General features: G+C 29.1%; 1 long non-coding RNA gene across 4 annotated transcripts; it reads left to right on the plus strand.

Annotated features, from left to right (window-relative positions):
- Nucleotides 1–664: 664 nt before the first annotated feature.
- LOC121131252 (uncharacterized) lies at nucleotides 665–7,171 on the plus strand. 4 transcript variants are annotated; one of them, XR_005868988.2, is made up of 4 exons: nucleotides 665–869; nucleotides 1,898–2,128; nucleotides 2,182–2,411; nucleotides 6,777–7,171. It is a non-coding gene; the product is annotated as an uncharacterized lncRNA (long non-coding RNA). The 4 variants fall into 4 exon arrangements; XR_005868986.2 differs by lacking the exon at nucleotides 6,777–7,171 and having other exon boundaries at nucleotides 2,182–2,785; XR_005868987.2 differs by lacking the exon at nucleotides 6,777–7,171 and having other exon boundaries at nucleotides 666–869; nucleotides 1,946–2,128; nucleotides 2,182–2,785.
- Nucleotides 7,172–7,786: the final 615 nt, after the last annotated feature.

Here is a 7,786-nt window from a genome sequence, read left to right on the forward strand (position 1 = left end):
AAAATTATTTTTAGGTAGAAGGGTTGGCCACAATTAAAATATTTTTAAGAGTACTTTAGTTTTGGGCTAAAATTGAATTTTCCCATATTTTGAGAGTAATATAAAAATATAGGAGCCTCCTGGTATATGTCAAAGTTATATGTTCAGGTTTTTCTTACCAAGGATATATTTTGCCATTATAATCGGACAAAATAACATTTGTTATGTCCAATCGGCATTAAGAGAATACCCTTATGGTTAATTATAATGTAAATAAACAATCAATAATAATAAATGACATAGCAATGAAATAGTTTTCTTAAAGTAGGAGACGAAGCAAAGTTGACGAGAAAATGACTCAAAAACTTGAATGAAGGAGCCTTAGATGGAGAATGAGAACTCTTTCGGTTCCTCACTGAATCTTTCAATAGACCTTTCTGTCCTTTCATGAAACTTGATAGCTCTTATATCTAGAATTATACAATGATTCCGTAATAGATGTTGATGATTTTATATATTTGTGAGTATAGAGACAATGATTAAAGAGGTCAGAAGTCAATATTTTTTTTTTTCTATTTATTTCAGCATTTAATAGATTATTTTTTTGTTTTGTTTTGTTATGATTTATATTCGTTTTCACTCAATTTTTTATATCTAATTCACAGTATATCATGAAACAAGAACTAAGCAATTTTTTTTTTCTTGTGTAGGGCGTAGATAACTACTCCATATATTTATTCTATATTATTTACAATGAACTTAAAAGAAGAAGACAACTAATCTGGAGGAATTGATTACACTCTATAAAACATCCAAGGAAAATGTTGACTTTAATATCGATTTTGACAGAAAAAATGATTCCATCAACGACAACAATGAAGAGATTGACGGTAAGAAGGAAAATAGCGATTCTTTACCTATGACATAAAATATTATATATTATAATAAGTATGACTGACGCCTTAAAATCAAATTGTGTTTTTTATTGGTTAAAAAGCTATACAATATAGGAATGACTCAACCTTTTATGCTACAACATAGTTAGCAGTACATATTTTTTCTTCTATATTTGTTTCGTGTGAACTCAATATGAGCTTAAAAGAATAAGGTCATGTTTAATATATTATTATATATTTTACTTATTTCTTTCAAATTTTCCAATTTCTCAATTTTTTATCAATTTCAAGTATATAATGTGAGTGTTGGTGTTGAATGCGAAAGGTTCTCCGAGAAAGTAAAAAAACACTAGCCATAAAAGAATAAAATTGCAGTCTGCAGTTAGAGCTAAAATTGTCAAAAGTGAAGACTTCAAATCTGAAGAAAGAGGTTAAAGCTTTGCAATTTAAAATATGCATTCCAATATACTCTTGAACTGACTCAAGCTCAAGTGATAAGACTCCTCATCCTACAATATAAACATAAGAAAAACAAATTTCATTAAATGTTTTTACAGTATGTGAAAAATATTTGCAAAATAAAAAAGTGTCCTAGATATGTTTATATAAATCGGTATAAATTAGTGAGTTGTCTTCATACAAATTCATTCTATCTAGTTTGCAAATAGCAAATCTAACATTTTGAGCAAAATTCGTTGTAATCTTAGAGTAAGATAAAAATTTGGAGAGCGTTACCCATATATTCGTTACGCCATTAAAATGTAATGAAAGGTTTTGCTGAAACCTTGTTTACAGGTTTTGATAACATATTTTTTCCCCTACTATTGAAAATATAAAATTATTTGTGTATTTGTCAATCCATCTCCTGAATCCAAGATTTGCCGCCCTAGCTGTACTATTAAGACATTTTGGTCTAGACCATGATTTAAATTTAATTTATAGCTATCGGTAGTTATTTGCTTTTAATAAAATATGACATTAATACAATAGACTTGGTTAATAACTTCTATTTTATGTCATAGGAAGCTATACATATAAAATTATATCAACTTTTTCCTCTTCGGATTCAGATACTAACCTTATACCTATGTTAAATGGAAATGATGATGGATGATTAACTCTTTCAGCTACAATGTGTAATGCATTAGTTCCTCTAATTCAGCTAATTTATCTGGATGTGATTGCCTCTCGTCAATCGGAAGTATTTCAACTCTATTTCCGTCTAGATCAGCCATCACGTCCTTAAACATAAAGTTCGTCATACAATTGAATTTTAGGAAAAACTTTACTGTGATTTTCTTTTCAGCCTCCAGTATCTGTCTAACACTGATATTAGCTCCGCTTAATTGTCTATACCATCTTTATCTTCCCTTTATGTTGTCAGGGTGGAACAAGGCAAGCAAATGTAGTGGAAGTCCTTATTCTCACTATCTAGCAATTATACAGCAAGATCTCCTTCAGCCAGACAAGTGTGCTGAGTTGCCAAAAAAGTTTTTTTCATTACCCTCCCTTCACCACTATCTTCTCAAACAGTGGGTAAGTTGGCAAACTCTTTGAGAAAGGACAAACCAGTGGAATTTTGCTTTTTTGAAATTGTCATTTCAAAACTGTCATTCAAGGAATTGTCTGTTTGTTCATTTGGGAAATAGTCTTGGAACCCTGAAGACCTGCTTCTCTAAAATTTATTTTTGTGAACTTGTAGTCTTTCATAGTAAATTTTTGTTGAAACTTCTGTCCTCCAACTTCAAAATCCTACCAATGATGAAATAACAAACTATTGTTTGTCGTTTCATTTATCTATTTTTTTCTTACTGTTTATTAAATTAATGTTGCTTGATCAGATAGTGGTTTGTTGATTAATTAAATTTCTTAAATTTAAGTGCATGCGAAAATAGACTTCAAAAAATGTATTATCAATCTGACAAATATTATTTAAATATGGTTATGGATCCATTTTATATGCATTGAAATACTTGTAAAAGAAAGAATATTTTGATTATTCTTTATGTGTAATAGGATGGCAACCGGAACACATCTTTTCGAATCCTGACATAACGTCCATGATCGTCTTTCATTAACGCTTTCACCTACTGAATTTTTTGTTGTAGATAGATGATCCTTTTTTTTGCAATCTTTCTTGATATTTTGTGGCAAGTTTTTTTCTATGAAAAAGTAAACATATCGTAATACAATCCAAGTGTTTAAAATATGAGTTCCAGAAACAGAAAATATAATATTATTACGTATGTTAACTATATCATATTTATTAAAATAACTCTTAGTACACTTACAAGTTGCTGATTGTCCGTTTTTAATCGGAAAATAATCATTGGATCAGCAAATGGGAAGGACTTTATCATTCCATACAAATCTGTTATATAGGCCAATTATGGAAATGTTGTTTTCACCTGTTTATATGTTGTAACCCTCATGTGCAACAAAACTCTTAACAATTCTGTTTTGATAACCATCCCCTTAAAGGTATAAATTAGATCCAGTATTTACCTAATATAAAGATGAAAGTCTTATATGTATGTATAATTGACCATATTATTTGAAATAACATCGTATATCAACATTGAAGATCGGTATAACTAAAATAATTGACTTACATTAATTCCATATCTGTGATAATATTCTTTACAACTAGCTGTAGATAGCACACGATCATTGGTTAAGATAACTCCATTACACAGTATTTTTATGTTTTGTCTGTTTATTATAGGAACATGCCAAGGGAACACATCATTATCAAAATATCCCTCATATCTTCATAACTTAGTCTAGGATTTGACTTATTTATCGTCAGTAGACAAGTCTTTAACTGAAAAGAAAAAATAAAATTAATATGTTTCTACATGTATTTGAAAAAAATAACAAGTTCTACAATATTACCTTATCTAAAATGGCCTGAAACTCAAGTACTAATACCATATAGACACACTATATAAAGATTGATATTTGTTCACATCTATTCCACAATAAATATTGGTGGAAAATAGAATTACAACTAACTCATTTCTAACATATGTATGTACAGTAGGAAATGATAATATTGTTACCCTAAAGAAAACAACACTTCAGTTATACTTTTGAAAATTTAAATTTCTTTAGGAGAGCTGACATTTACACAATGTTTCTGCTTTCAGCCTCTTTCACCCCTTCCATACTCTTTTGGAACCAGTTTCATGCTTTTTCCAATAGTGCCAGTGGAAACTCGGCAAATACATGGCATACGTGGGCACTCAGGCTGGCTTGGTTGTTGTGGGAGTTCATGTTGGTGATGTTCTCGACGTCTGACCAACCAAAGTGTCCATTGAGCTCAAATGGTGTCACTGAGAAAAGGCTAAAAAGTTGTAGAACTTTTTAAGCTAAGCCTGGGTCTGTTTGGACTTATAGCTTAGTGCATAGTCCTTCTGCCACATCCATGGCTTGCCAACGTCCACATAATACGCTATTGGTTCACTACACTCTTTAGCACGTCCAGGTACACCCCTACAAATGTTTTTTTTGGGCTGCAGCGTCTCTGAGGTAGGTGAAATTCTTCCACCGCCGTTTTCCAGAGCAAAAGAAACCCATCTAATATCCAAAATATACCCATACTCTCAGTTTACATAGTGCTAGAAATGCTGAAATGCTAAAGAATGCCCTGAGGACGCAAAAAATTTGGAACTATATCATCTAATATTGTTGCTGTTAATTCGGATGATAAGAGGTAAATTACTTCTATTTTTTTTGTCATATCTGGAATAGCATTTTCGAATAGTTTTATATCTAATTAAATTACGTGCAAAATAAACTAGTCTGCTGTCCTTCCAAAAAGTTAATGCTTTATCATCATCAATATCAGTACAGTTCATTTTTCCTCTTTTAACTAAATCAAAGATTCCTTTTTTGATGGTAGGGAAATTGAATGGAGTCTATTGAATCTCAATGTACCTACCACTACAACTTTTTTTATCTCTCAAGTTGTGCATGATGTATAAACTTTTAAAAAAAAGTAACATGCCCTCTATACTACTGGAGGATACTTTTACTTTATCAATTAGATTCTATAAAACATCCAGCTTTGTCCAAATCCATAACTATTTTATTGCGTTTTGGCTCCACATAAAATATGCAATGAAAAAGCCGGCTGGAAGATGTAGATAAAACCTAATTCGTATTAGCCTTGCCTTGGGGTATTCTTTCATACTAGAAGATTCATAGTATTGGAGTATCGATTCATCCACATAAATATATTTAGAAGTTTTCACATATTTTTTCCTAGTTTTGTTTAAGGTTTCATCTAGAGGGTTAATCACCAAAAATGAAAAAATCTCTTGAAAATTTAATTTTTTGATATCTATGTATAATCATGAAATAATACATTTCAACAATTATGATAATAAATTAATAGTAAGGTTTCTCTAAATTTACTTCAAAATAACAGCATTGGTAAAAGTAAGAAAAAAAAATATATTTCAATGTCACATCCCAATCATACAAATTTCAACAAAATTAAAAAATAACTTTAGTCAAACTCTTGCAAAAATATTTTTTGTAAGAGGCACATACCAATAACTAATTCTAAAACATTAAATTCTATACTATAAACACTTTTTATAGCTCAGAATGTTTGTAAAGATCTACAAGAAAGTTAAAATGAAAGTTATGTTGATGACTTTTTGTAACCTAGAATATGACATTAGTCGACTTAATTCTTCAACTAGTAAGATCCAACGAACAAATCATTAAATACATAGATTATTTTATACGCTCACACAATATCAACCAGATAAATAACAAATCATTGCATACAACAAACATAATAATACAGCCAAATAGCTAAAAAAAAACATTTCAAAAACGTAAATTTAACGTACATATATATGGGTTACATTTTTATATATCAATATCATTGTAATTTGTATAATTTTTCACTTCTAAGTCTCTAAAGAAAAATGACATTTTCATCATTATACTTGATTCTATTCAATGGTATCTGTTTTGAAATTGTTCAAAATAAGAGTTAAGGTTATTGTTCATAACATACGTCTAAAATGCTTATTTTAGTCAAATGTTCTGGATCCGAATATATTAGATATTTGTTAATGTTAGTGCTAAAATTAGAAGGACTTACTTTTTTTCTAATGTTTATATTATTTTAAATAAGATATTTGATAAATAAAAAGTGAGTTCAGTAGTATTATAATTTCTTACGAGGTATTAAGAAGCATTATATGTCTATACCTTGCTATGTTTAGTTTGCTTTTGTCTTTCTTTATCAAGGGATCAGAGTTAAATCTCCTTCACTTATAAGTTTTTTAAACATAAGGTCCGAATATTTGGTTAAGAACTTCAAAGATGGGACTTAACTTTTCCAAAAATATCTACAAAAATTCAAAAGCCAAGACCGATAACCCTGGCAATTTAAATTTGTTCTTATGATTCATTATATATTCTTAGATTTCTAGATTTTTTTAGCAATTACATCTATGGAGATTCGAGTAAAATAAAAAGATTTATTGTGTAGTTTGTGTGGAGACTTCAGTTACAACTCCATGCAACAATTTTTCTTTCTTTGCTTTCTTTTAAAAATTTCAATTTATTAATTGAAATTTTTCTTAGTATTAGTTCTTGTTACTTAAAAATATTTTAGCAAAAAAAGTTTTACAGGACAAATATTCAAGTATCGGGAGAGTAACTTTAAGAAAAAAGAGAAATAAAGAGATTTATAATTGAAAATAAAGTTGATGATGACAGTCCAACATAAAATAAGTTCTACTTTATATTTAAAAATATTTACGTGTCTTTTTTTGGGACTTAGAGAGGAATATAATGAAGATGAATTACTCATTCTACATTTGAGAAAAATAAATATATATTTTTCTTTCCCATTAGAATATGAAGCGCCAGCAGGCTCTGAGTCTCAGAAGAGTCTGCTGGTACTTGGCAAGAGAGTAAAGAGACGGAATTCGAAGTATATTTTAGCCCAATACGTGATTGATGATTAATAAATGAGCTGGAATGGATATGATGGGAAACATTTCGAGATTACTTAGAGGCATAAAACTAACTCATTTGTGGATCAACCTTGAATAGTCTGTTTTATTCCCACCAATGAAGGTGGATTAACTGTGCAATTTCCTCTGAACATACAAACAAATTACAATATTATTTTGCAAAAGAACACTCATTTATTGATTTATAACACATATGAAAATTTCATTTTTTTCTTAAATATCATAATTCATTGAATCAAAATCTGCTATTACAAATATCAATGTATTAAATATTATATTTTGGTAAAACTATCCTTCAGGTTTGACAAATTTTTATTTGGGAAATAGTCTTACAACTCTGAAGACCTCTTTCTCCAAAATTTTATTTTTTATGAATTTGAAGTCTTCCTGACTAACTATTTTTTTAAAGTTCTGTCCTGCAACTCCAAAATCATACTAATGATTAAATGACAAAATATTGTTTGTAGTCTCATTATTACTATTTTTTTCTTTCAATATATTTCAAAAGTGTTGCTTCATCAGATAATAATTTCTTGATTGATGAAATATTTAAAATTTAAGTGCTTGCATAAATAAGCTTCAAAAAATTTGTTATCAATCCGACAGATATAATTTTAAGATATAATTTATTTATGATCAATTTTATATGCATTGAAATATTTGTAAAATATAAAATATTTTTATTTTTCTTAAGGACTCATATGATGCCATCTAAAACACATCTTTTTGAATCCTTATATATGGTCAATGGTCCTCCTTCAGTAATGCCTTCACTTACTGAGTTTTTTGTTGTGCATAGATCATCATGTTTTTGGCAATTTTTGTTGATATTTTCTCGCAATTTTTTAATAATGCAAAATGACCAAATGGGACCAAAGTTTAAGGGTATACGATATTAGATTCCCT

The sequence above is a fragment of the Lepeophtheirus salmonis genome, unplaced genomic scaffold (genome assembly GCF_016086655.4).
Source record: "Lepeophtheirus salmonis unplaced genomic scaffold, UVic_Lsal_1.4 unplaced_contig_3474_pilon, whole genome shotgun sequence".
Classification (NCBI taxonomy): domain Eukaryota; kingdom Metazoa; phylum Arthropoda; class Copepoda; order Siphonostomatoida; family Caligidae; genus Lepeophtheirus; species Lepeophtheirus salmonis.